The following is a 25,779-nucleotide window of genomic DNA, read 5'->3' on the forward strand; positions in this document are numbered from 1 at the left end:
AAAATGTCAATGCTACCTAGAGCAATCTACACATTTAATGCAATCCCTATCAAAATACCATCAACTTTTTTCAAAGAAATGGAACAAATAATCCTAAAATTTGTATGGAACGAGGAAAGACCCCGAATAGCCAGAGGAATGTTGAAAAAGAAAAGCAGAGCCGGTGGCATCACAATTCCAGACTTCAAGCTCTATTACAAAGCTGTCATCATCAAGACAGTATGGTACTGGCACAAAAACAGACACATAGATCCATGGAACAGAATAGAGAGCCCAGAAATGGACCCTCAACTCTACGGTCAACTAATCTTTGACAAAGCAGGAAAGAATGTCCAGTGGAAAAAAGACATTCTCTTCAACAAATGGTGTTGGGAAAATTGGACAGCCACATGCAGAAGAATGAAACTGGACCATTTCCTTACACCACACACAAAAATAGACTCAAAATGGATAAAAGATCTAAATGTGAGACAAGAATCCTTCAAAATCCTTGAGGAGAACACAGGCAGCAACCTCTTCGACCTCAGCCGCAGCAACTTCTTCCTAGAAACATTGCCAAAGGCAAGGGAAGCAAGGGCAAAAATGAACTATTGGGACTTCATCAAGATAAAAAGCTTTTGCACAGCAAAGGAAGCAGTCAACAAAACCAAAAGACAATGAACAGAATGGTAGAAGATATTTGCAAATGACATATCAGATAAAGGGCTAGTATCCAAAATCTATAAAGAACTTATCAAACTCAATACCCAAAAAACAAATGATCCAATCAAGAAATGGGCAGAAGACATGAACAGACATTTCTGCAAAGAAGATATCCAAATGGCCAACAGACACATGAAAAAGTGCTCAACATCACTCGGCATCAGGGAAATACAAATCAAAAACCTCAATGAAGGGCGCCTGGGTGGCTCAATCATTAAGCGTCTGCCTTTGGCTCAGGTCATGATCCCGGGGTCCTGGGATCGAGCCCCGCATCGGGCTCCCTGCTCAGCGGGAAGCCTGCTTCTCCCTCCCCCACTCCCCCTACTTGTATTCCCTCTCTCGCTGTGTCTCTCTCTGTCAAATAAATAAAATCTTCAACAAAAAGAACCTCAGTGAGATACCACCTCACACCAGTCAGAATGGCTAAAATTAACAAGTCAGGAAATGACAGATGTTGGCGAGGATGCAGAGAAAGGGGAACCCTCCTACACTGTTGGTGGGAATGCAAGCTGATGCAGCCACTCTGGAAAACAGTATGGAGCTTCCTCAAAAAGTTGAAAATAGAGCTACCCTATGACCCCAGCAATTGCACTACTGGGTATTTACCCCAAAGATACAAATGTAGTGATCTGAAGGGGCACATGCACCCTAATGTTTATAGCAGCAGTGTCCATAATAGCCAAACCATGGAAAGAGCCAAGATGTCCATCGACAGATGAATGGATAAAGAAGAAGTGGTATATATATATACACTGGAATATTATGCAGCCATCAAAAAAGAACGAAATCTTGCCATTTGCAACAACGTGGTTGGAACTAGAGGGTATTATGCTAAGTGAAATAAGTCAATTAGAGAAAGATAAGTATCATATGATCTCACTGATATGAGGAATTTGAGAAACAAGAAGAGGATCATAGGGGAAGGGAGGGAAAAATGAAACAAGATGAAACCAGAGAGGGAGACAAACCATAAGAGACTCTTAATCTCAGGAAACAAACTGAGGGTTGCTGGAGTGGTAGGGGGTGGGGGGGATGGGGTGGCTGGGTGATGGACACTCGGGAGGGTATGTGCTATGGTGAACACTGAATTGTGTGAGACCGATGAATCACAGACCTGTAACCCTGAAACAAATAATACATTATATGTTAATAAAAAAAATATATTTTTGGCTTAAAAAAATAAATAAAAGTAATTTTACTATTATGTATGGCGTTTCATGTAGGTTTTAAAATATATATACTTTATGAAGTTAAGGAAGTCCCTCTATTCTTGGTTTGCCAAAAAAATTTTTTTGATCATGTCTGGATATTAAATTTTATCAAATTGTTTTGTAACTAGCAATATAATCACATGATTTTTCTCCTTTTTTCCATTAATGTGGTTAATTTCACTAATTTATTTTCTAACTCTTTCAAACTTACAAGAACCTATTGGTTTTTCCTTGTAGTGTTCTGAATTTTTGAAAGGAGGGTTTGGTGGTCTCATAAAACTAGGTGGGAAGTGTCAGCTATTTTTCTATTCTTTGGAAATGTTTATGTATGATTGGTATTATTCCTTAGATATTTGGAAGAATTTGCTGCTGAAGCCATGTGAGTCTAGACTTTTCTTTGTAGAAAAGTCTTTTAATACAAACACAGTTTCTTTAATAAATATAGGATTTTCTATTTCTTGTCATGTCCATTTTAATGTTGTATTTTTCAATGAATTTTTCCACTTACCCAAGTTTTCAAATGTTTTGGCAAACACTCTTTCACAAATACTGTCATCTTTGTAACATCTGCACAATCTGTCATGATGTTTATACTTTATTCCTTTTATTGATGTCTTTCCTCTCATTTTTCTTGCTAAACAGAGTCAATCAATTTTATCAATATTTTTAAAGAACAAACTTTGGGTTTGTTGAATTTCCCTATTGCATGTTTGTTTTCTGTATCATTGATTTCTACTTTTTATTATTGCCTGCTTTCTATTTTCTTTGGGTTTAATTTGCTGTTGCTTGTCTAGCTTCTTGAGTTAAAAACTCAAAATTTTTTTCTTTGCTAATGTATTTAAAGATAGAATTTTGGGGGGGAACTACATAAAGTATGTGATAGATTGCAAAAACTACCACAGTTTTTTTTGCTATTGCTGTCAGCATGACCTATTGTAATATAATTTAGCAGTTTTTTCCATCAAGAGGCATCTCCACCCTTGAGTATAGGTCTGGCCATGTGACTTGCTTTAGTCCAGAGATGTTAGCAAATATAAAACAAACAGAGACTTGGAAAGCTTTTAAGCATTTGAGTTTGTCTTTTCTTGTTGTGCTTGGAAACTTGAAGACGCCGTGTGAATGAGAGCAAGCTAGTTTGCTGGAGGGTAAGAGGCCACATGGAAAAGAACTAGGCATCCTGGCTGAAAGCCTACCAACTGTCAAATAATGTGAGCAAGGTCATTCTAGATCTTCCATCTTTCCCAGCCTCTGTCTGATCATAGATACAAGGCAGCCCAACAATATCAGTTGAGCCAGAACAGAAGAACCTCCCAGCCAACCCACTGAATCTTGATATAAATAAAATGTTTGTTTTTAAGCCACTAAATTTTGGAATGATTTGTTACACAGCAAAAGCTAACTGAAACAGGCTATAACCTGACTCAGGAGTATTGATATGAGGTATGTTCCCACTATCATTTAGTTAAGTACATTTTCTAATATCCATGGTGATTTCTTATTTAGATCAATGAAATACTTAGAAGTTTATCATTTAATTTTCAAATGTTGGAGACTTCATTAGTGATATTTTTGTCACTGATTTCTAGCTTAATTCCTCTAAAGCCAGAGAATGTCATCCTTAGTCTTTTTGGTCCTTTCAGATTTGTTGAGATTTGCATTTCAGCCTAGCAAGTAGTCAATTTTAACAAATAGCCTTTATTGTATACTTGGAATTTGCTAAGAAAGATCAGGCTTAAGTATAGGATCAGTCTGACACATGTTACTTTATAATTGCTGGAAGTGAAATTCTCCTGTCTGTAACATTTAATGTCTTCAAACGAAAATATTCATATAATTATTGTGAAATTTAAAAAGCATTTTATAAGCATGATTTGACCAGCCTGACTGGGGCAGAAGGTAGGTATACAGTGGGAGTCACAAAAGTGTGTTTTCAAATACAGCATATGCCTGTATATATTTGCAGTGTTGACCCATTGCCCTTCAAAATAATCTTGCCTTAATGTAAGTGGATGAGACTACTAGCTAAACTGAAGCTTTTTTGATAATAAAACCCTTTTAATGCCTTTATTTTTAAAAGTTTTGGACCATTCTACCCAACTCTATAAAATATGTCAAATCATAATCACCTTGAGGCTGATGTCAGCCCTAGATATCAACAGCAAGGAGGGAACTTGGAATGATTTACTCATGAAAGCCTTAGGAGACTCCTTTTGTCAAATTTTAATTTTTCATATTTTTTTAAACCTCAAGCAATAGATAGGCTATTTATGATCATTGCCTATCTGGTAATTCAATTATTTTTATGATAATCTTTAATAATTCTAATACTATAAACTTCTTAAAATAATTAGTGACTAAGTGGCTAAGGGTATAGCAACATAGGCCTTTTGTGCATTTGTAAAGCTTCTGGCAAGTTACTTAAGATACATACAAGAAACTAAAGAATTATATGCTTTTTTTTTTAAAGAATTTATTTATTTATTTGACAGAGAGAGACACAGCGAGAGAGGGAACCCAGCTGGGGGAGTGGCAGAGGGAGAAGCAGGCTTCCCGCGGAGCAGGGAGCCTGATGCGGGACTCGATCCCAGGACCCTGAGATCATGACCCGAGCGGAAGGCAGACGCCCAACGACTGAGCCACCCAGGTGCCCCAAAATTATATGCTTCAAATTTATATTTATATAATGATTTTATGTCAATGTATTTATAATAAGGAAACAATCATGCATGCATAAATATATATGGAGAGAAATCTATTTTTTAGCCCTATTTATAATAGCAAAATATTGGCAACAATATTAAAACAAAACATCCAACAAAGTGTTTACATCCATGGGGCTGAATTATATGCCACTACTTAAAAATATTTTAGGGGAGGGGTGCCTGGGTGGCTCAGTCGTTAAGCGTCTGCCTTCTGCTCGGGTCATGATCCCAGGGTCCTGGGATCGAGCCCTGCATCAGGCTCTCTGCTTGGCGGGAAGCCTACTTCTCCCTCTCCCACCCTTGCTGCTTGGGTTCCTTCTCTCTCTGTCAAATAAATAAATAAAATCTTTAAAATATATATATATATATTTTAGGGGAATATTTAGTGACATAGCAATTCGTAAAGTAGGGGGAAAAATTGTTTTTAAAGGGCTACCTGGAGTTTGAATTAATTGTTCAGGGGAAGGGTAGGATTCCTTTCGGAGTGATACTTCACTATTGGTTTAGGGAAACACCTGAAAGGGTCTGCCTCACTTTGAAAGTTGTGGGCCCCGCCCCGCGACAGCACAGTCTCCCACCCCCGACATAATCTAAATAGAAAACCTGTAGACAAAGAAGAGTTCTATCCCACTGCTTTAAACAGCAAAGGATTTTGGGAGTGGACCTTTGGCAGCTCCTGAGTAGCAGTAGGAGGGGGTTTAGATTAATACAGGAAGACAGAGGTGGAACTGGGGGGAGTCTACCACACGGGAGCAGGTGGGGCCCAAGGAAAATGTTGGCCAGCGTGAATTTTCCGGTGGGATAGTGGTGGCCAAGGAACTTTGGGACACAAACGTTTATTACTAAATCTTACATAGCTTTCTGTGGTGGGCTGAGAAGCACATGTCATTTGTTCACTTGTTAACCAAAGGATCACCAAAAAACTACAAATGAAAGAACGTGCTTCTAATGGCAACCCTTGTGCTCTCTTCACCTTGGGCCTGGAGAGAACCCCAGGCAAGCAAGGTGTGGCTTTCAAGCTGTCTCAGCCCTTGCCTGGCCTGCGTCCTTTGCTTTCCTCCTTCTCATTATGTGCTCCCCATCTTGCCTATCCATCTGTATCCTTTCTGGCCACATGAGATTTCCTGGCTCGAAGGCTTCCACACCAACGTCAGAGACGTTTGTCTTTCTATCCACAGTCCCTCAAGTTCCACAAAATGTAGTATTTTGCCTGTGAATGATATCTCCTTTTACTTTTTTTTTTTTGGTTTCTTACTTGTGTTCATGTTCTAGCTGAGGGAACGCTATCCTGTGCTCCGGCTTTTGGCTGGGAGGCTGGGAACAGCCTCCAAGTTAAATCCGTCTGGAAAAAGACTCCTGAACTTCAGGATTTACATAGTCTATACTTCTGGCGGAGCACCATCAAATATTCCCCCGGCTGCAGTCCTTCATGTAGGTCTCCTGAGCACAGGGCACGCTGTGATCCAAAATGATTCTTGAGGTAGCCCTTAAATCTAGAGTTTTACAGCTCTCGCTTCCTTTCCTCTTCGGCCTCCACTGTGGCTGGTTGTCCTTGGGTGGTAGCCCCTCCCTGTGCTGTTGCCCTTGCTCTGGAAACTTCCAGTTGCTGCCGGGTCTGAGAGAGAATGCGGGCACGCGGCAAGGATAAATGTCTATGGGTAGACACAAGGAGAGACACAGAGGAGGCGTGTTACGTATTTTTTTCTTTGATGGAAAAAGGTTTAATTTATATAATTTTTAATTAACTGGTAATTAATTTTATTTATTGAAGTAGAGTTGACGTACAGTGTTACGTTGGTTTCAGGTGGACAACGTAGTGATTGGACGAGTTGATAGGTTACTCTGTGCCCCCCACAAACGCAGCTACCATCTTTCACCCCACAACACTGTTACAACACCATTGACAATATTTCCAATGCCTTTCATGTTGGGTATTTTTTTCCATTATCCTTTGTTGTAAGATATCACAGTCACCCCCCTCCCCGCCACCTGGTTTTCAAACAAGAATGTTTTAGTTAATGTACACTGACAGTGTCCTTGCCAATTGAATCCTTTGGAGTGGAAGATGAGGTTCAATTCATGACATCACCTCGGCATCAAATCCCACTTGGCTCTGTCTTCTGGGATCCCACTTCCTTTTCAGGTCTTTTGTTGTTGTTGTTGTTTTTGTTTTGTTTTTTTGCTGGATTCTGCTTGATTTCTTTTAATGATTTTTATCATCAACCTCCTGATTACAATTCCGCATGCTGCCCTGCTTTTCGGCTTTCTTTAAATGTAGTTCAGACACATCCCCAAGTCCCCAAACAACAAACCAGAGTAAATATCCTGTAACTGGTAATTCACTTTAGAAAAATCAATTGTTGTATAAAGGGCAATTCCCCCTGAGGACCTCATTTGAATGAGATCTGAATATTCGCTTCTCAGGATTTAATGGCATCACCTCGATAACTTCAGCACACCGCCATGGCAGACTTTCTACCCAGCACCTTGACCTGTTATTCCTTTGAGATTTTCCATAGCGGAGGCTGTCACTATCAGGCAAATGGAAAACTTGGAAACTGTTCTTGTTTGGGAGGGAATCTACTGGTAGCTGGCATCTCATGTATTAAATTCGGTTTCTAAGTCTTAGCTATAATCTTTAGGCTTAATGTTACCTTTGTGCAGGTAATCTAACAAAAGAGGGCTTCAAATGCTTTATGGACCGTGGCTGGAATATACTGCTAACAAAAGAGTTACAGAGTGTATTACATTATTGATAATTAATTTTCTCCCAGTAATATATGAGCATCTATTAGACAGCTAGGCACGGCGGCCAGGACCAGCTACACAAGTCGTGGGGCCCAGTGCAAAATGAGGATGGAGGGTTTCTTACTTGAAAATTATCAAGAATTTTGGGGCGCCTGGGTGGCTCAGTCGTTAAGCGTCTGCCTTCAGCTCAGATCATGATCCCAGGGTCCTGGGATCGAGCCCCGCATCGGGCTCCCTGCTCCGCGGGAAGCCTGCTTCTCCCTCTGCCACTCCCCCTGCTTGTGTTCCCTCTCTCACTGTGTCTCTCTCTTCAAATAAATAAATAAAATCTTTAAAAAAAAAAAAAAAGAATTTAGCAATAATTATGACGAATTTAATAATCTGACAGCAGAACATTAGACCAAGTGCGGGGCCGGTCTAAGCCCTGGGCCCCGTGTGACTGCACAGGTCACAAGCCTGAGAAGCAGCCCTAACTGGGGCCAGGAAGGTTGTAACGTCCCTGACTTCAAGGGATCAAATAAATGAGAGCCAGTCTGGTCCCTAGGAGGGGTGCAAAACGTTCTAGAATTCATTTATGCAGATTTTTTTTTTTTTTTTTTTAAAGATTTTATTTATTTATTTGACAGAGAGAGACACAGCGAGAGAGGGAACACCAGCAGGGGGAGTGAGAGAGGGAGAAGCAGGCTTCCCGTGGAGCAGGGAGCCCGATGCGGGGCTCGATCCCAGGACCCTGGGATCATGACCTGAGCCGAAGGCAGGCGCTTAACGACTGAGCCACCCAGGCGCCCCATTTATGCAGATTTTTAAAGCAACCACTCAACTAAGGAGCTGACACTTTACAGCTGAGGGCATCTAAATGCTGATGGGTGTGACCTGTGCTGTACCCCCCATTTTTTTTTTTAACTATTTAACAAAAACCACAGACCCAAAACTGCCAGAAGCACTGTTTCCACTCTCAGCCAAATTCGTCTTTCTCACCTGTCAGGCAATTCTTCCTGTAAAATAGATTCAGTTGGAAAATCCTACTTGAAAGTCCTGAGGGCCATCTCCTTGGCCTAACCACTGGGCCTCGGAAAGCTAGGTGGTCTCTAGGAGCTGGGGGAAGAGCAGGGCTCTGACGCCTCCTCATCTGTAGACCAGGTGTGTCTTCTGATAGAGCCCTGACTTGGTGTCACATTGTAGAAAGCATGGGCACCCTTTCTGATACTTGCACTGTCAAGCCAGGCTTGGCTTCCCCAGGGGATCCACCGTGGGGGACAGGAGAGTCACAGGGGAAGGCGCAAGCATTGAGTGGCCACTGTCTGAAGATCACTCGACCTGGCCTTGTTACACATAAATGCGACCGTTTACTGAGGGCTCTGTCTGGGCCAGGCGTTGGGCCAAACTACCTCACTGCAGTTGCCCTTGACAAACACTCCCGTCGTATTCACGCACACAGGGGGAAGCAGGCTCAGCGAAGTGAAGCAGCCTTACCCAGCCCGAGCTCACCTGAAGCTGGATGCGAGGGGGTCTGTGCCTCTCGGGCCCCTGCTCTTTCCCACCACACAGCTCTGTCTGCCATCCCTGTTGGGGTGCAGGGGTTAAGTCCCACACACTGGGAAGGGGCCCCAGCTCAGTTCCCCAAGAGGCAGGAAGGCAATTCCCAGGAACCCGCTCTGTTGTTGCCTTTCCTGGTATAGAACACACTCCAGACGGGACATTGAAGAGAGAGGTGTTAGTTGCCGTCATCTGCAACGTGGAGAACCACTAAGGGTCCGGAGAGCAGGAAGGAGAGAGGATGGCCCTGGTGCAGAGCCTGGGGACGGTTCCCACGGAGCCTCCTCGGAGAGCTGCTTACCAGGGCGGAAGGATGTGGAGATGGCAGTGCTCTCATGCCCCACAGCCAGCCTCGCGATGTGCCCAGGGCAGCAGAAAGCCTGGCCAGAGAGAAAGATGGAGGGAGGGAGGGAGATTGAATGTGTGATTCAGCTTTCATGAACTTACCCAGAATTTTGAAATCAGAACACGTAGCGTGAATTTATTTCCATTTCACTATACATGTGGATATTATGTTTATAGTTTATGGGGGTTTTTAAAAAGATTTTATTTATCTGAGAGAGAGAGAGAGAGCGAAAGAGAGAGCAAAAGCAGGGGGAGGGGCCGAGGGAGAGGGAGAAGCAGACTCCCAATGGAGCAGGGAGCCCGATGCGGGGCTCCATCCCAGGACCCTGGGATCACGACCCAAGCCAAAGGCAGACGCTTAACTGACTGAGCCACCCAGGCGCCCCTATAGTTTATGGCTTTATATAACGTTTGGCATGAATTATATAGGGTATCAAAATCTCCTCTGTGCTTCGGGGCTCCAACGGCCCTAATCTGGCCCTGAGCGTCTGGCAGCACTTCCTTTCCCATCCCCCACCCGGTTCATGCACAGTCCCTCCCTGGACTGTCCTTGTGCCTAAAATCCCACAAATACAGCCCCCTCTTGGGAAGGGTAAGAACTTTTTGCCAATACCTCTAGGGTGATAGAGGCTCTCAGTGGTCAGGGGATGATTTAGTAAACACCAGTATTTTCAAGATACAAGGGACCTGGGGCCACCAAGAGCTCAGGATGGGAAAGGTCCTCAAATTGGGCTGTAAAGGGCATGGCTGTCTCCATTGTCCAGAGTTGAACTTACTCAGTCATTTCCATCCTCCAGTTTAAATACCTTTTTCTTAATTCCATGAAATCTACCCAAGAACTCTCCCCTTACTTCCATGTAAAATGTAGGTAACAGAGACTTCCCTCTGTATTTGGGTCTGTGTTCCCTGCCGTACACACACCCCCAAGAAGGCCAGCAAATATGTATTAAAAGTTACCACTTCGTGGAGACACAGAAAACCTCTCGTATATGACAAGATATTTCTGAAAGGTTAATAACAATGTCCTTTATTTTCATATTACCCTGTATTCATGAAGAACTTGACATATAGGAAGTCATTGATTCTCACAAAACCATCTGAAGTTGGCACCCATAACCCCATTTACAGATAGGTAAGCTGAGGAATGTCGAGGTTAAATAATAAACCGGGTTACACAGTAAGTGTGCCTGCTGGGTTCCTGGTCTGAGCTCTCCATCACTCGTTCATTCTGCCCCTGGGCCCCCTATGGTGCTGTCGCTTTAAAACATATTTTCAAATTCATTATCATAGTAATTCTTTACATAACCCCACTGGGGATGAATTATTAACCCCATTCTACAGAAAAAGACACTGAGCCTCAAAGGTTGAAGGCTTACTCTTCTTTGTAAGGTACATTGTAATTTGAGTTTTGCTGTAGAAAGTTCTTGATGAGATATGAATGTGGAAGGGAGCGGTTCGTGAATTTGAAGGAGGAAGACGATGTGGGACGCTGAGAAATCTTAGAGGAATCATTCCTTACCTCCCTTACCTCTACCCCTTCAGCAAGGGGGAATAAAACTTAATCATCTGTCAGGAGGAGCTGTTTCCAACTCAAGTGAGAAAGGCTGGCCCCCTGGGAGCAGAGAACTCTCTCCTGGAATTTACGGAATTAATGAAAAGGTATTTAAATGAGAGGATAGAGAGATAATGAGAAGGAGAATACCATCAGTTCGACCTTAAGCTCTGTACCTTGCCTCACAGAAAACCTACATACATATTTTTTGAATTGAATTGAATCCAGTTCTTTGGTATGCATGTTCCTCTTGAGCAATCTACTGCCAATTCAAAAGTAAAAGAAACAGCATGCTTTCTAAAACATTTAGGCTTTTGCAAGACTTAAGGTCCTTCAGACTCCTATAATTACCCTCACATGATTGCTCCACATCAATTTAGTGTCCAGATTGAAAATGAAATAAATGTTTACCAGAAACCCATTTACTTGTCAACTTCAACAATGAGTTTGGGATGAGAAACAATTTTCTCTGAGCTGAGGGGTGTAATTTCACCACCTGGTGCCATTGTCAATGTCTCATCAATTGAAAATCAATACACTTCAATCGGTTCCCTAGATCCTCCCTCATACCTTAACCTTTGGATGGCAAAAGGGCCCTTCCTGTTCCGGAGACAGTCAGGTCTAGCATGGTTTTGCCTTTTTCTTATAATCAGCAAAGCTCAAACTGCTTCCTGATTGAAGAAAATTGCTCAGCAGCCCCTGGAAAATGATTGGAAAGTGTTTTCCAGTTTCTAACAATGACCTCGGAAAGTGTATGCAATTGGAGAAGGCCAGGCTCTCAGCATCTCTGCAGACCCCTGTGGTTCTTTGCTTCATTTTCTTGTTTTATTACTTTTATTTTTCCTATGTTTGTGGTAGTGACTTGAAGTTAGCTGGGCCTCTATCTCCTTCTCAAAGGGACAGGGTGACCCCCATGGGGAACCTGCTTTCGCACAGACCTTGCATGACAGCCACTGATACTCCCCTGCCCAGGCTTGCCCCTAGCTCCTGCTGTTGTAAGATGTTTTGAGATTCTGCTATACCCTTGCACAATTACAAGTGGGCTTTTCCTCACACTGGGGAAATCTTGGGCTAGTTGGTTCTCCCATCTACCTGCTCCTATTTATGCTCTTTTGCAAAATTCTTCCTAACTGCTCTCCTGTTGGTAGCACTTTTCACTTTTTCAGGTTAAAAGTTTTTTTAAAAAACATATTCTAAAATATGTATTGGGCCTTTTCCATAGGAACTTAAAAAGAAAGGGAGTAGTTAAATGTGCAGGCTCCACTCGCCATTTTAGAACGGAAGTCTTGACATCCTTTTCAAAAACAATTACTAATACAATTTATAGTCCTGTTTATGGCATAAGAGTAAAAGCCCATGAAACTACTCAGCACTGTAGGAAATGAATGGTTTATTAAACTGTTGACTGTGCTCTAATCCTGGCTTCAGAATGATTAACTAACAAATCTATCATCTGGGGGAAAGCTGGCTTGGCAGAGATTAATTCCCAAACTATTCTTATTTGGGGGTATTGTTTGGTTTTTATTTGGAAGAACTTCCAGAATTGTTAAGAAACATTATATGTGTTTGTTTTTAATTAAAACAGAAATAATCTGTATTTTACACATGATTATAGATACACTCTCTACATTTTACCTGATTTTCGATTTTTTCAATGGTGAAAAGGATCAGAATTCCAACAAGGTGCTCTAAGGGATTTTCACCAGTACTTTCAAAAGGAAGGCAGACATATCAGCTAAGATTCAACTGATGGGAGGTACCAGAAACCAACTTCAGTTAATTTAAGATCAAAAGAGGAATTTATTAAAAGGCTATGATAAGGAGGGGGCCCCTCCCAGAATCTACAAAGACATGTGGAACTAAAGAGGGTTATCAATGACCATGGATTCACCTGCCAATTACAGAAAACTAGATATAATGGACTTCCTCCTGACTCAGGTAACTGGAAGTCAGAGGTAGGAAGGGTTCCCAGGCTGGTCAGTGATGTTACCGCATTTCTTTCGGCTCTCTGCCTGCCGTTCATGCTCTCAGCTTCACCCTTGCCCTGGTTCACGTGGCCACGAGAGAGCTACCGGCAACCTATGAGCTTACATCCTCCTTGCCTTAGCCTGGGTTCCCAGAAAAACTGACGGGCCAGTTTTTGTTGGAGTGCGATTTGGGGAAGCAGGAGAAGGAAGAGGGGCAATTAAGTAGAAAAGGGGCAAAGAGCAAGTACAATGGGGAGGGGTGCCTTCAGAAAGTTTGCACGAGCTCCTGCATCTCGGGACTCGCTGTGTGAGTGCGGGAACAGAGAAGCGTCTCTCCATCAGCAACTTCCTGGTCCTTCTTCTTCCGCTGACTGAAGTTGTTTCCATGGGACTTAACTCCCCTTCCCTTCCTAGTTCTGTCCCTCGGCTTCTTCAGGTGATTCCTGGGAAAGCCGCAGCCCCACAAAGTGGGGCCCGGGGACAGACTCAGTGATCTCTCTGTGCCGGCTGGCACTGCTGTGTGGCTTCTCCATCTTTAGAGAGAGCCATGACTGCAGTGGTGACCGTGCCCATAGTCTCGGGGCCGGCCTTGATGATCTGTAAGCAAGGCGGGTGTACGGATCTGGGAGGGCGCACAAACTGAGTCCAATACATCATCCCCATCTGGGGTGGGGATTTCTTCCAGAAGCTGCTCCAAAAAAAAGTGAGGAAGCCTGGTTCCTTGAATCCTTCAACAGTTACCTTCCTCTATTTCATTCCTCTATCCACTTGGTGTCCCCAACCAACTCCAAACCAAAACCAGGGAATAGTATTCTGATAAACTTAGGCCAGAGTCATCTAACTATGGACTTAAACCATTTCCAAGGGATGCTTGGAATAGCTGTGGATATCAAAGTAAAAACTGAGGGGTTACCAGAAGAAGGAAAAATAAAAGTTGAGGAGATAACCATAATGTTCACTTCAAGAAAATTCTTGGAAACAGGAGCCAGAAAAGATAAGAAGACTGTTTCTCCCCCCCATATACATCTGTGTCATTGTTCTCATTCTAAGGAGAACTTAGTGTCCAGGGCATAAAATATGGCATGAAAGTTTAATTGTTCCAAATCTAGCCACACTCAAAGAGACTGAATCTTATCTTTGCATCTGATTGACCCAACTTGAGCCCCAGATCTCTCCTTGATCTCTCAGGGTCCTGGGATCAGGCCCCACATGAGACTCCCTCTCCATCTGCCTCTCCCTCTCCATCTGTCTCTCTCCCAGCTCATGGGATCATGACCTGAGCCGAAGGCAGATGCTTAACCGACTAAGCCACCCAGGCACCGTAAAAGATGTTTATAGACCAAAGTAATATTCATAGAATTTCTTGATAGGGACATTTTTACACATTTTAAGTTTAAATTAAACTGTGTATTTGCCTCCAGATTAGCGTATTACCGAAACATGGTGTCTCTGACCCTATTCAAACTTTCTCGGTGCTAACGAAATGTGGCCAATACCATTAGCCTGTTACCGGACAATATTCTCTTTAGTTGCTATAATATTTCCTATTTCCATTTCATGGATGGTGACAAGGCTTCCACCCCATTCTGGAAGATATTTAATTTCAAATTCTAGTCGTGGAAGCCTCACTGCTTGGAACATCCAGGAACTCACTCTCAGCCCAAGTAGCCAATTCATTGTGTAATTGTGGGCATGCCATCTTAAAAACCTATTCCACTGGCTTTAAGTATGTGTTCAGGTACTGTTTGCCAAGTAAAGAGATGATATGCCACCAGCACTAAAACCACCAACCAGAAATACTCTGAGCCCAACAGTCATAATCATGTAGGTAGGAATAGTGTCATATAAGCTAATAGGGCAAAGAAATTCACAGTGGCTCATTAAAGACATGAAGTGGAAATAAAAAATACTCTTGAGAACTAATCCAAGAACAGAGAAGTAAAAAATAAATTATGGTAAATGAATGGATAAACAAACTTTGGTATATTACTACAATGGAATATTATTCAGCAATAAAAAGTAAAGACTGGCTTCTTTTCACTTAGCAACAAAGGCATGTTGCTAAGTGAAAAGAAGCCAGTCTGAAAAGGCTACATGCCATATGATTAAAACTGTATGATAGTCTGAAAAAGGCAAACCTATAGAGATGATAAGAAGACCAGTGGTCACCAGGGATTTGGGAGAAAAAAGGATAAATGGGTAGAGCATGGGGATTTTGAGGGCAGTGAAACTATTCAGTATATAATGACAGAAGAATGACATTGTACAATTGTCAAAGCCTATAGAACTGTACAACACAAAGAGTGCACCCTAATATAAATTATGGACTTCAGATAATAGTGCATCAATATTGGTTCATCAATTATAACAGGTATACCACACTAATGCAAGATGTCGATAATAGGGGAAACCATGTGTGGGGAGGGGAGGGACAAGGAGTATATGGGAACTCTCTATTTTCTGCTCAATTTTTCTGTAAATCTAAAAAATAAAGTTTATCCCAGGAAGGAAGGGAGGGAGGAAGGGAGGAAGGGAAGAAGGAAAGGAAAGGAAAAGAAAAAAGGAAAGGAAAAAGAAAAGAGAGAAGGGAGGGAGGGAGGAAGGAAGGAAGAAATGGTTGGGAGACAGGAGGATGGGACTAGGGAAGAACGAAGTTCCATTGTTTGAACAGGAAGGGAAAGAAAAGGGCCAAGCACGTCCAGCCCTCAGCAACATCTTTCTTGGACCTCTAGGTTTAACAGCTGTGTTCCTAGTTTCCACATCTTGGGAGCCACATCCTCCCTGAGTCATAGGCCTCTTTTGTGGGCGTGGGCCTCTATCTTTCTGTGACTGTCACCCTGGTTGCAGTTGGATTGTTCTAGGGGAGGGCACATCACTCCAGGTGGCCTTATTAGACTCAAAAGACAGATTTGGTCTTTTTCGGTGTAGATAGATTTGTAATTTTATTTAAAGAAAAAAATGCCCAGCCAAGAACTGTGTTATCAGAGAATAGATTTTGCTACCCTTTACAGACCATAATTTGTTGCCTTGGGGATGTTGCCCAATCTGGTCTAGTAATAAAGGAAAGATTTTAATTCAGATCTCCATAATATAAACTCCTTGAGGATGCGAATTCTATCCGCACAGTCAGCCCTCCAAAAACATGTGTTGTCTGTGATAACAATGATGGTCAAGATGATAATAATGATAGAGGAGGAAGTTATTCAGTAAATCTTACACCCGATTCATCACCTGTAAAATGACATTTCCCCCCTTTGTCTTTTCCTGGATGTCACGAGGATGAACCAGGGCGTGCCAGTCCATTCCCCGCATAGCTGCGTGCTCTGTGAGTGTGAGCTGTCGTTCCTGATGAGCACCAGCAACCCCGGGCTCACCTGCTGCTGGGCACCATTGTCCACCCAGCCCCTAAACGGCTGCTCGGGCTGCAGGCAGGTTAGCAGGAAGAATGACATACAAACCCAGTCTTATTACAATGACACTGTTCTGCTTCTTCATATTTTTGCCCTTGTCTTCCAAGGGCGGCGAGGGCTTCGCTATGCACAGGATCTATTCTGGGGCTTCCTATGAGGTAGGCAGTTAGAAGAACTTGGGAAATCTTAGCACATGTGAACACTAGCAAGTCCTTCTCCACAGTGTCGCCTGGAGAGAGCTTGACGACATCAGCAGCACGGTCTGCGCCCGCCCCCACACGATGCCACACAGCTTCTGTGCATGGCTGAGCGGGTATCTTATGAGCTGAGTGGTAATTAAGAAAACCATGGAGAAAATGGGAGAAACATCCTGCAAATGAAAGAAAGTCGAAATGTAAGAGGCAATGAAATCTTCAGTGTCCCAAACAGCGAGGCAGGCTCGCCCACCAACCCTTGGACCCTTTCTCTCTTGCCTTCCTCCCAGTCCATGCTCCCGGCTATCTTTTCTTGGGCCCTCATTCGGATTCTCCGAACTGAGTTGCTTCTGCTCCAGACGGCGGTGTGGCTGCCATAGGTGTGTGTCATGAAAACGATGACATGGCTTCTGGCCTCTGATGCCTCGCCGAGTTAGCGCAGGGGACCTGCCACCTCTTGCTGCCCGGAGCGGGCCAGAGGTGTGGGGTGCACGGCAGGCTGTGTGTGGGCGCCCATGACGAGTCTGTCAGTCAAGCAGCATGGCCTCGAGAATGACTTCTCTGAGGGCCCTAATGAGTGCCTGCAGCTTGTCCGAGGAGGCCTTTCATTCCTGCACGGTGGGACGCTGGTGGGACAGTGCTGACCAGTTTACTCATCATCGCTTCTACTCCCCTTACCCTGGGGTATTCCTTTTGCTGCTGTGTGGTCAGGCTCAGCCGAGCCCCCGTGCCGTGGTGTAGCTTGGTGCTTCCCCCATGTGAACATGCACACACATCACCTGGGATCATGTTAAAATGCAGATTCAGATTCCGTAGGTCTGGAGTGGGCTGATGACTCTGCGAATCTCACAGATGCTGCTCTTCCATGGACCACACCTTGAATAGCAAGAGCTGTCCGAATCCGAGCGGAGCACACCATTTTTGCAACAGCCTGCCTCCGTGAAGAGACGGAAAACAGAACCACATGTGCCTTTGGAGTTTGCCAACCTCGTGGCCTCCACAAAGGGGAAAGGAAATGGAACTGTCAATGTGTGGCCTCTTTCACGCCCCAGGCATGGAGCCAAGCGGCCGGCATTTAATTATGTTATCTCAGTTGATGAGAATCTGAGCAACTTGAAAAAGAAAGTGATGAAGTAAGCCTTGTTTGGGGAGACCCACCCCTTTCTGACATTATGAGTAGCTAGTGTTGCCAAGGCGGCTCGACAGGCCCAAGGTGCCAAAGCCGAGCCGAGGGGACCTCAAGGGAGATGGAGTAGTTAACACACACTACAGGAAACCCCAACTCCAAAAAGACCTGCCCAAAATAGAGGTGTGCTGATGCAAATGAGTAACCGCGGCCATTCTCAGGATGTAAGAAGAGGCTAGAAACCTCTCTGGTGACTCATCAGCCTCCACCGTTGCCAGCCGTTAGCTCTAGCTCTAGTCAGGCAGCCAGTCTCTGCCTGGCTGGGGCAAACCATCCCCCTGCAAGCTTTTTCTCGAGGATGTTCCAGATCTGAGGCAGGAGCAGTTGGACCTGTCAATCAGGAGGCAGGATGGACTATGCAGCACCCTCTGGGATGGACTTCCTGAGGGCACGAGAACTAGGCCGAGTCATCATAGGCTCTGACCTCTTCTGCCCTAAGTCCTGTGCATTGAAGAGTATGAGTGGTGGGGATGGGGTTCTACAGAGCCAGGGAGGGAGGCATTTCTCTGGGAGGCTTGGCTGTTTGGTCAAGTGAATGAGGACCCAGAGTTACTCCAAGCACCACTGGGCTGACCCCATGCACCAGGTCTCTGTTGGGAGCAGAGGCCTTGAAAGATTTTTTAGCTCAAAGTGCCACTAGCAGGAAAGTGTCCCCCACTTACCACCCTCCCCCCTACTCATGCTTCTTTGCCTTTCTTTCCCTAACCATTCTGATTCACAGACCCATTTCTTCCAAGGCTCTTGATGACTAGAGAAACTAAGAGTAGACAATTAAGGATGCATTTTTTTTTTTTTTGTAGGCCAACATCATTTTATTTTATTTTTTATTTATTTTTATTTTTTTTGTTATGTTAGTCACCATACAGTACATCATTAGTTTTTGATGTAGTGTTCCATGATTCATTGCATATAACACCCAGTGCTCCATGCAATATGTGCCCTCCTTAATACCCATCACTGGGCTAACCCATCCCCCCATCCCCCTTCCCCTCTAAAACCCTCAGTTTGTTTCCCGGAGTCCATAGTCTGTTACGGTTCTTCTCCCCCTCTCATTACCCCCCCTTCATTTTTCCCTTCCTTCTCCTAATGTCCTCCATGCTATTCCTTATGTTCCACAGATAAGTGAAACCATATGATAATTGACTTTCTCTGCTTGACTTATTTCACTTAGCATAATCTCCTCCAGTTCCATCCATGTTGATGCAAAAGTTGGGGATTCGTCCTTTCTGATGGCTGAGTAATATTCCACTGTATGTATGGACCACATCTTCTTTACCCATTCATCTGTTGAAGGGCATCTCGGCTCCTTCCACAGTTTGGCTATTGTGGACATTGTTGCTATGAACATTGGGGTGCATGTGCCCCTTCTTTTCACTACATCTGTGTCTTTGGGGTAAATACCCATTAGTGCAATTGCTGGGTCATAGGGTAGCTCTATTTTTAACTTTTTGAGGCAACTCCACACTGTTTTCCAAAGTGGCTGTACCAACTTGCATTCCCACCAACAGTGTAAGAGGGTTCCCTTTTCTCCACAACCTCTCCAATATTTGTGATTCTTGCCTTGTCAATTTTTGCCATTCTAACTGGTGTAAAGTGGTATCTCAATGCGGTTTTGATTTGAATTTCCCTGATGGCTAATGATGATGAACATTTTTCATGTGTCTGTTAGCCATTTGTATGTCTTCTTTGGAGTAGTGTCTGTTCATGTCGTCTGCCCATTTTTTGACTTGATTATTTGTTTTTTGGATGTTGAGTTTGAAAAGTTCTTTATAGATCTTGGATACCAGCCCTTTATCTGTGGTGTCATTTACAAATATCTTCTCCCATTCCGTGGGTTGCCTCTACCTTGGAATAAACCTAACCAAAGAGGTAAAGGATTTATACTCTAGGAACTACAGAACTCTTATGAAAGAAATTGAAGAAGACACAAAAAGATGGAAAAACATTCCGTGCTCATGGATCGGAAGAATAAACATTGTTAAAATGTCTATGCCGCCCAGAGCAATCTATACCTTCAATGCCATCCCAATCAAAATACCAATGGCATTTTTCAAAGTGCTGGAACAAACAATCCTAAAATTTGTATGGAATCAGAAAAGACCCCGAATCGCCAAGGAAATATTGAAAAAGAAAAACAAAGCTGGGGGCATCACGTTGCCCAATTTCAAGCTATATTACAAAGCTGTGATCACCAAGGTAGCATGGTACTGGCACAAAAACAGACATATAGACCAATGGAACAGAATAGAGAACCCAGATATGGACCCTCAACTCTATGGTCAAATAATCTTCAACAAAGCTGGGAAAAATATGCAATGGAAAAAAGACAGACTCTTCAATAAATGGTGCTGGGAAAATTGGACAGCTATATACAGAAGAATGAAACTCGACCATTCTCTAACACCATTCACAAAGATAAACTTAAAATGGATGGAAGACCTCCATGTGAGACAGGAATCCAACAAAATCCTAGAGGAGAACATAGGCAGTAACCTCTTCGACATCGGCCACAGCAACTTCTTTCAAGACACGTCTCCAAAGGCAAGTGAAACAAAAGTGAAAATGAACTTTTGGGACTTCATCAAGATAAAAAGCTTCTGCACAGTTAAGGATGAATTTTAATGATGTCAGGTCTTCTGAAATGTTTACTTCTCTGTAAAGTACTCCTAAGACACCAAGCTCCTAGCCTAGCATGTAACAGATTAAAACTGTTTCTTTGGCTTTTTGAAAGGCATAGCATGTGAGAGAATTATCCGTTTTGGCTTCTAACATATTCTGTGGATCTGCTATGGGTATGACACTGTGTTAGGAGGTGTGAGAAACAACAAAAGTTACACCTCAAATTTTTATTATCTGATGTGAAACAGGAGTTGTGCATTTAAAAAAAAAACATGGAAGGCACATTCGAGTTTATAGAGCACTTTCATATAAATTATACTATCTGTTACAACCAACCTGTGAGGTAAAAATGTATCTTCTGCATTTTATAGATTAAAAAAATTAACCTCAGAGAGGTTAAGATAATTTTTCACAATTAAATAGGTGTCTAGCTGTGGCTTTGGGATTAAGCAGAAGCATTGGGGTTTTTTCTCCTCATCACCGTGCCCGGAGCCACGTCAGCCCTTCTGGAGTCAGGAAGGAAAGGGAGAATGAATTCCTCTTGTCAGAACCGTTACCTTCATCCTAGAAGAGTCCTGAGTGTGTGCATCTGATTGAACGGGAGACATCCCCTGTGCCCTTTCCTCTTCCTTCCATGACCCCTCATTTTCCAAAGGGCACAGAGTCCTCTAGTGCAAAGCTCATGACTTTTGACAGTGTATCCTTCCCCCCAAACATACCCCTGGTTCCCTAAGGACTTCATCTTGGCTTAGCCATACTCACTTCCTTTGCTGAAAGGATAAAGAAGCAGAGTTCCTGGTGTGCAGGGAATGAGCCATACAAGACAGAGACTGCATGATACCTTGCACTGGAGCCATTTTTAACCAGCCACAATTTTGTCATAATCTACGCTCTCTTAAATTATTTTATTAAGGGCTACTCATCTTGCCAATGAATCACCTGTATGTAAGCATTCCAGATATGGACTGTGTTTTACTCTTCTTCATTGCTCCAGCTCCTAACAGAGCTTCTTATACAATTATAATTATTAGAAAAACCCAGGGAAAAGCCTGGGTATTAAAGAAAAGCCTGGAAAACTCTTCTCTCTGTCAAAAAGTCTCTTCTCTTTGGTTGGGGGAAGAAACTTGCAGGGCTCTTTACCCTTGGGAATTCAGTGGAGAAGGCTCTCAGAGGAATGTTCAGCTATACCACCTCCCTGGAGTCTCATTTCTTCACTCCTCTCACCCAGTCTAAACTTGGTTAATTCTCTCAGGCTCTGGACCAAGAGAGGACCAAGGATGTAAATTCCTACCTTACCCCCACCTAAGAGGTGCTGGGTCTGGAGATCTGGGTGGAGCCCAACCGTATGCATTTTGAAAGGCACTCCAGGTGATTGTGACTGATGTGGCCCCCACACAAAAGTTTGAGAAAACACTGTACTAAACAGAGATCACTTGGAGGGCAGTGGGTACCATTGCTCGGGGAACCTCAAGTCTGAGTCACGCCCAGTCTGGTCACACCTTGGCAGGCAATCAAGGAAGGCATTTCTGGGTCATACCAGGACCATTCTATGGGAATACGATGTTTCTGGTCCATCCCAGAGTCACAGTGTGTGGGACACACCAGGCCTTCTCCAGTTGAGGTGAGAATTTACTCATCTTCTCCTTCACCCAACCAATTTAAGAAGTGCTTTCTCTGTTGGTTACCGTGTTGTCTCACATGAGTCAGCTAATCCTCACAATAACTTTGTGAGTTATTCCCCTATTAGAGATGATAAAGCAGAAGTCCAGAGAGGTTGAGACATTTGTCTAACCAACATTAAAATGACTGTCGGAATATGTATCCAAGCACAGACCACAGGCCATCTATCTTCCTTCCACTATGCTGTGCTCTTTTCCATCGAAGTCGGGCAGGTTTGGGATTGGGGAGCAAGGTGGCTCAGTGGGGCTTCTTTCTGCCTGAAGACATTCCATCCCCCACTGACACTGCATTTCCATCCTGTGATCTAGCTGGAATCTTTCTCTACTTTGGATGTTTGTTTAAAAAACTAAAATAAAAGCTAAGTAGGAAGTCCAGAAGGGTAAAGGGTGTGGGAGCATTTATGTGCAAGACTGGATGAACCTGCCTGGCTACCATGAAATTTGCCCTTTGCCCTACACACCAACCTGACCTTGGGGAGCACAGACAGCCCCTCACCAGGGCCAACCAGGACAAGGGTCAGTGGGAACACAAGTTCGGACCACCTCATATCCTGGATATGTTGGTTTTGGGAGGATCTGACTTGTTTTATCTTGTACGGAACATTCGTCTGTGTATCTAAGTGTAAAAAGGGAGAGATCAGGCATGAAGGATCAGCAGAAAATACAGCAGGAATTAGGAACTGGTGTAGACTCTTTAGGACAGACCCCCAAGGATATTTATTTGTTCTATATAAATAAGTAAATTTATAAATAAAAATATATTATCAATTATAACATCGTGGTATTTCTTTCCTAAAAAATTCAAGGCACAGAACCTAGATTTTGGATTAGACATACCTGAATTCCCACCCTGCTTCTGTCACTTGAGTAAGTGACTTAGCCTCTGGGTCTTCGTTTTTCAAGTTATAGCTATGGACAATAATATCTGCTTGAAAGAGTGAGCTGTGGGGATTAGAAATAATGTATGCAGGGAAGGCTCTCAATAAATATACCTAATATTATGATAACTACTCTAGCACTCATTTCCAAAGTTAATGGAATATCCAAAGATGAACCTAATTGTATGAAAGGTGTAGACTTGCGATCGTTACGGTTTTGAAAAGAACAATACAGAGTTTAACTGGTATATTCCTGTTTCTGTGAGCTCCAGAACACTTTATAAATAAATGGAAATGTTGCATCTTTTATTCCATTCGATCTCATAACAATCCTGTGATGTATAGTAGGTATTATTTTTATTTTACAAATGGCCATGTTAAGGATTAGCAAGATTAAATGGTTTATCCTCATGATTGATAAAGAGAAGAGCTGACTCTGACACACCAGACTTCTGAAAGTGAATTCAGAGCTCCTGCTACCTGACCACACTAGAATTTATGTCATTCATCTTTGAAGTGTCCAATGAAAATACATACTCTATCCTCTTTTTTTTACTCTATCCTCTTTCGTATTTAGTACTAGAAAATTGTATTCCAGAGATGGAAAGAAAGTTTATTCGAATCATACAGAAAATCATCAAGAGGAGTGGGTTTTTTAAATTTTTAAATCTTTAAAATTTTTTAAAATTTAAATTCAATTAGCCAACATATAGAACATCATTAGTTTCAGAGGTAGAGTTCAGTAATTCATCAGTTGCATATAACACCCACTGCTCATCACATCACGTGCCCTCCTTAATGCCCATCACCCAGTTACCCCATCCTCCCACCCCCCTCCCCTCCAGGAACCCTCGGTTTTTTTCCCATAGTTAAGAGTCTCTCATGGTTTGTCTCCCTCTCTGATTTCTTCCCATTCCATTTTTCCTCCCTTCGAGTGGGGTTTTTTTTTTTTTTAAAGGAGACTTTAGTACAACAGACCAAGGAGATCTGTGTGGGCTCTGCTACTTGCTCACTGTACAATTTGGGCAACTTACTTAACCTTAGTAGGCTGCTTTTCCAAGGTCTAAGAACAGCATCAGCTTCAGAGTGTTGTTGTGGTGCTGAAATTAGATTATAGATGGGCACCTGGCGAATCGATGCTCGGTAGACCTGGATTTCCTCTATCTCACGCGTTACCTTTGCAAATGTCTACTTGGCAAAGTCTGGTCACAAAAGTCCTGGAGTCACGAAGCCTTCTCATGCCCACAAACCAGGTACAGTGGGTACTTGGCAGGGGCGGCCAACCGTCTCAGTAGTTGTCAGCCTCAGCCATCCTGAAGCAGAGCTGTTTCTGGAAGGGGCACTGAAAATACTTTGGCCTCTGTAAGTAGGTTGCTTCCCTCCCTTGGCTTTGTAAGGGTAACTGCCAGTGAGGGTGCTCATGCAGTCCATGTGTCAGACTGGTTCATCTGCTCTGGATGACTTAGATGCTGGTAACTAATAGATAGACAGGCACTCAAGTTCAAGCTTAATGTGAACACGTGCTTGCCTAAGACCCAGGCTGGCACCAGTAGCTCACAGCATGAAGGTTACCCAGCCTCTGTGAAATGATCACAGCACTCACTTGTTATTCCCCTCAGAGCAACGATGAGTCCTGATTCCTGTTACCAGCTATTGAAGCCTCATTCCTCTAGCCCTGTTTGTGGTCCACCTGGGCACAGGGGCAATTCTCAAAGGTGGGAGGGAGAAATCCATTTGATTCTTCATTCTTCTCAGCAGACAAGGTAATTGGGGCGACTAAAAAGTTGTAGCTGTCTATCTGTATGTGTGTGTGTGTGCATGGGTGTGCATGGGTGTGCATGGGTGTGCATGGGTACGTATACAAGCTTAGCTGTCCCTAAATCAGCATTGTCTTCGCAGTTACCTCCCGTATGACCATGATATAGAACACACCGTGAGGGTCAACTTATATGAGGATTATTAACACAGTCACCTTTCTAAAGGTCAGGCCGTGTCCACGACTCTCAACTTGGGCTCATTTACTACAAGGTCTTTGGGTTTGGCCCTGGCTTCTTGGCTTGTCAAATCTGAGTTCTCGCAATTCTCCATCCACCTTGTCTTTGTGGGAAAATATCCAGTGGTTTGTTTGTGTTTTGATTTGCTTTCAGTATGTTCTCATTTGATGACAATATTTCTGGTGAAAATGGCAGTCAAATGACAGCCAAACTCTGGACTGCTTTGACCCCAGGAAGCACGCAGCAGGCCAAGAAAGACCTTGTTCCCTGGTACCTTCTTTGGTTTTGGTCTACTTCCCAATCATAGGAACCATGAGTATCTACCCTCCTGGTCCAGCCTGTGGTCCCTTTCATCTCCTGAGGTCAGCCTGGGAGGTTTCTACCAATCTGCCCTGGTCCCAAGAGTCTAATCATATCAAGACCCCTCTATCCTATGCACTTTCTGGGCAGAGGCTGCAAAAAGCTCAGGCCATAGTATGGTAGTTTCCCATTACTGCTGTGACAAGTTAAAACAAACCTAGTGGGTTAAAACAACACAAATTTATTATTTTATAGTTCTGGAGATTAGAAGTCTCATGGAGGTCTCACTGGACTAAAATCAATGTTGAAAAGAGTGGCCTTCCTTTTGGGGGTGCTAGAGAAGAATCTGTTTCCTTGCTTTTTCAAGCTTCTACAGGCTATCCACATTCATTGTTTGGCTCATGGTCTTTGTCCTTCATCTTCAAAGCCAGCAAGATTTCACACTGCCATCTCTCTGGTTCTCTCTTTGGCCTCCTTCTTCCACTTATAAGGGCTCCTGTGATTACATTAGGCCTATCTGCATTGTCCCGGATAATCTCCTCATCTCAAAATCAGATGATCAGCAAACCCAATTCCATCTGCAACCTTCATTCCTCTTCACCATGAGACCTAACATAGTCACAGTTCTTGGAGATTAGGTTGTGGACACCGCTGGGGACCATTATTCTCCCTACCACACACTGTCACTTTTTTCCACAAAGAAGAGGATACACAGGACCATTGCTAAAAGTAGGCCTGTCTCACCCACTGAACTGT

The 25,779-nt window shown here is 43.3% G+C and overlaps 1 long non-coding RNA gene across 1 annotated transcript in view; it reads left to right on the forward strand.

Moving 5' to 3' along the window:
- LOC118529873 (uncharacterized) overlaps nucleotides 1-25,779 on the forward strand; it is an 88,701-nt gene that overhangs the window by 62,103 nt on the left and 819 nt on the right. The gene's annotated exons all lie outside the window — the stretch shown is intronic.

The sequence above is a fragment of the Halichoerus grypus genome, chromosome 2, assembly GCF_964656455.1.
Source record: "Halichoerus grypus chromosome 2, mHalGry1.hap1.1, whole genome shotgun sequence".
NCBI lineage: Eukaryota > Metazoa > Chordata > Mammalia > Carnivora > Phocidae > Halichoerus > Halichoerus grypus.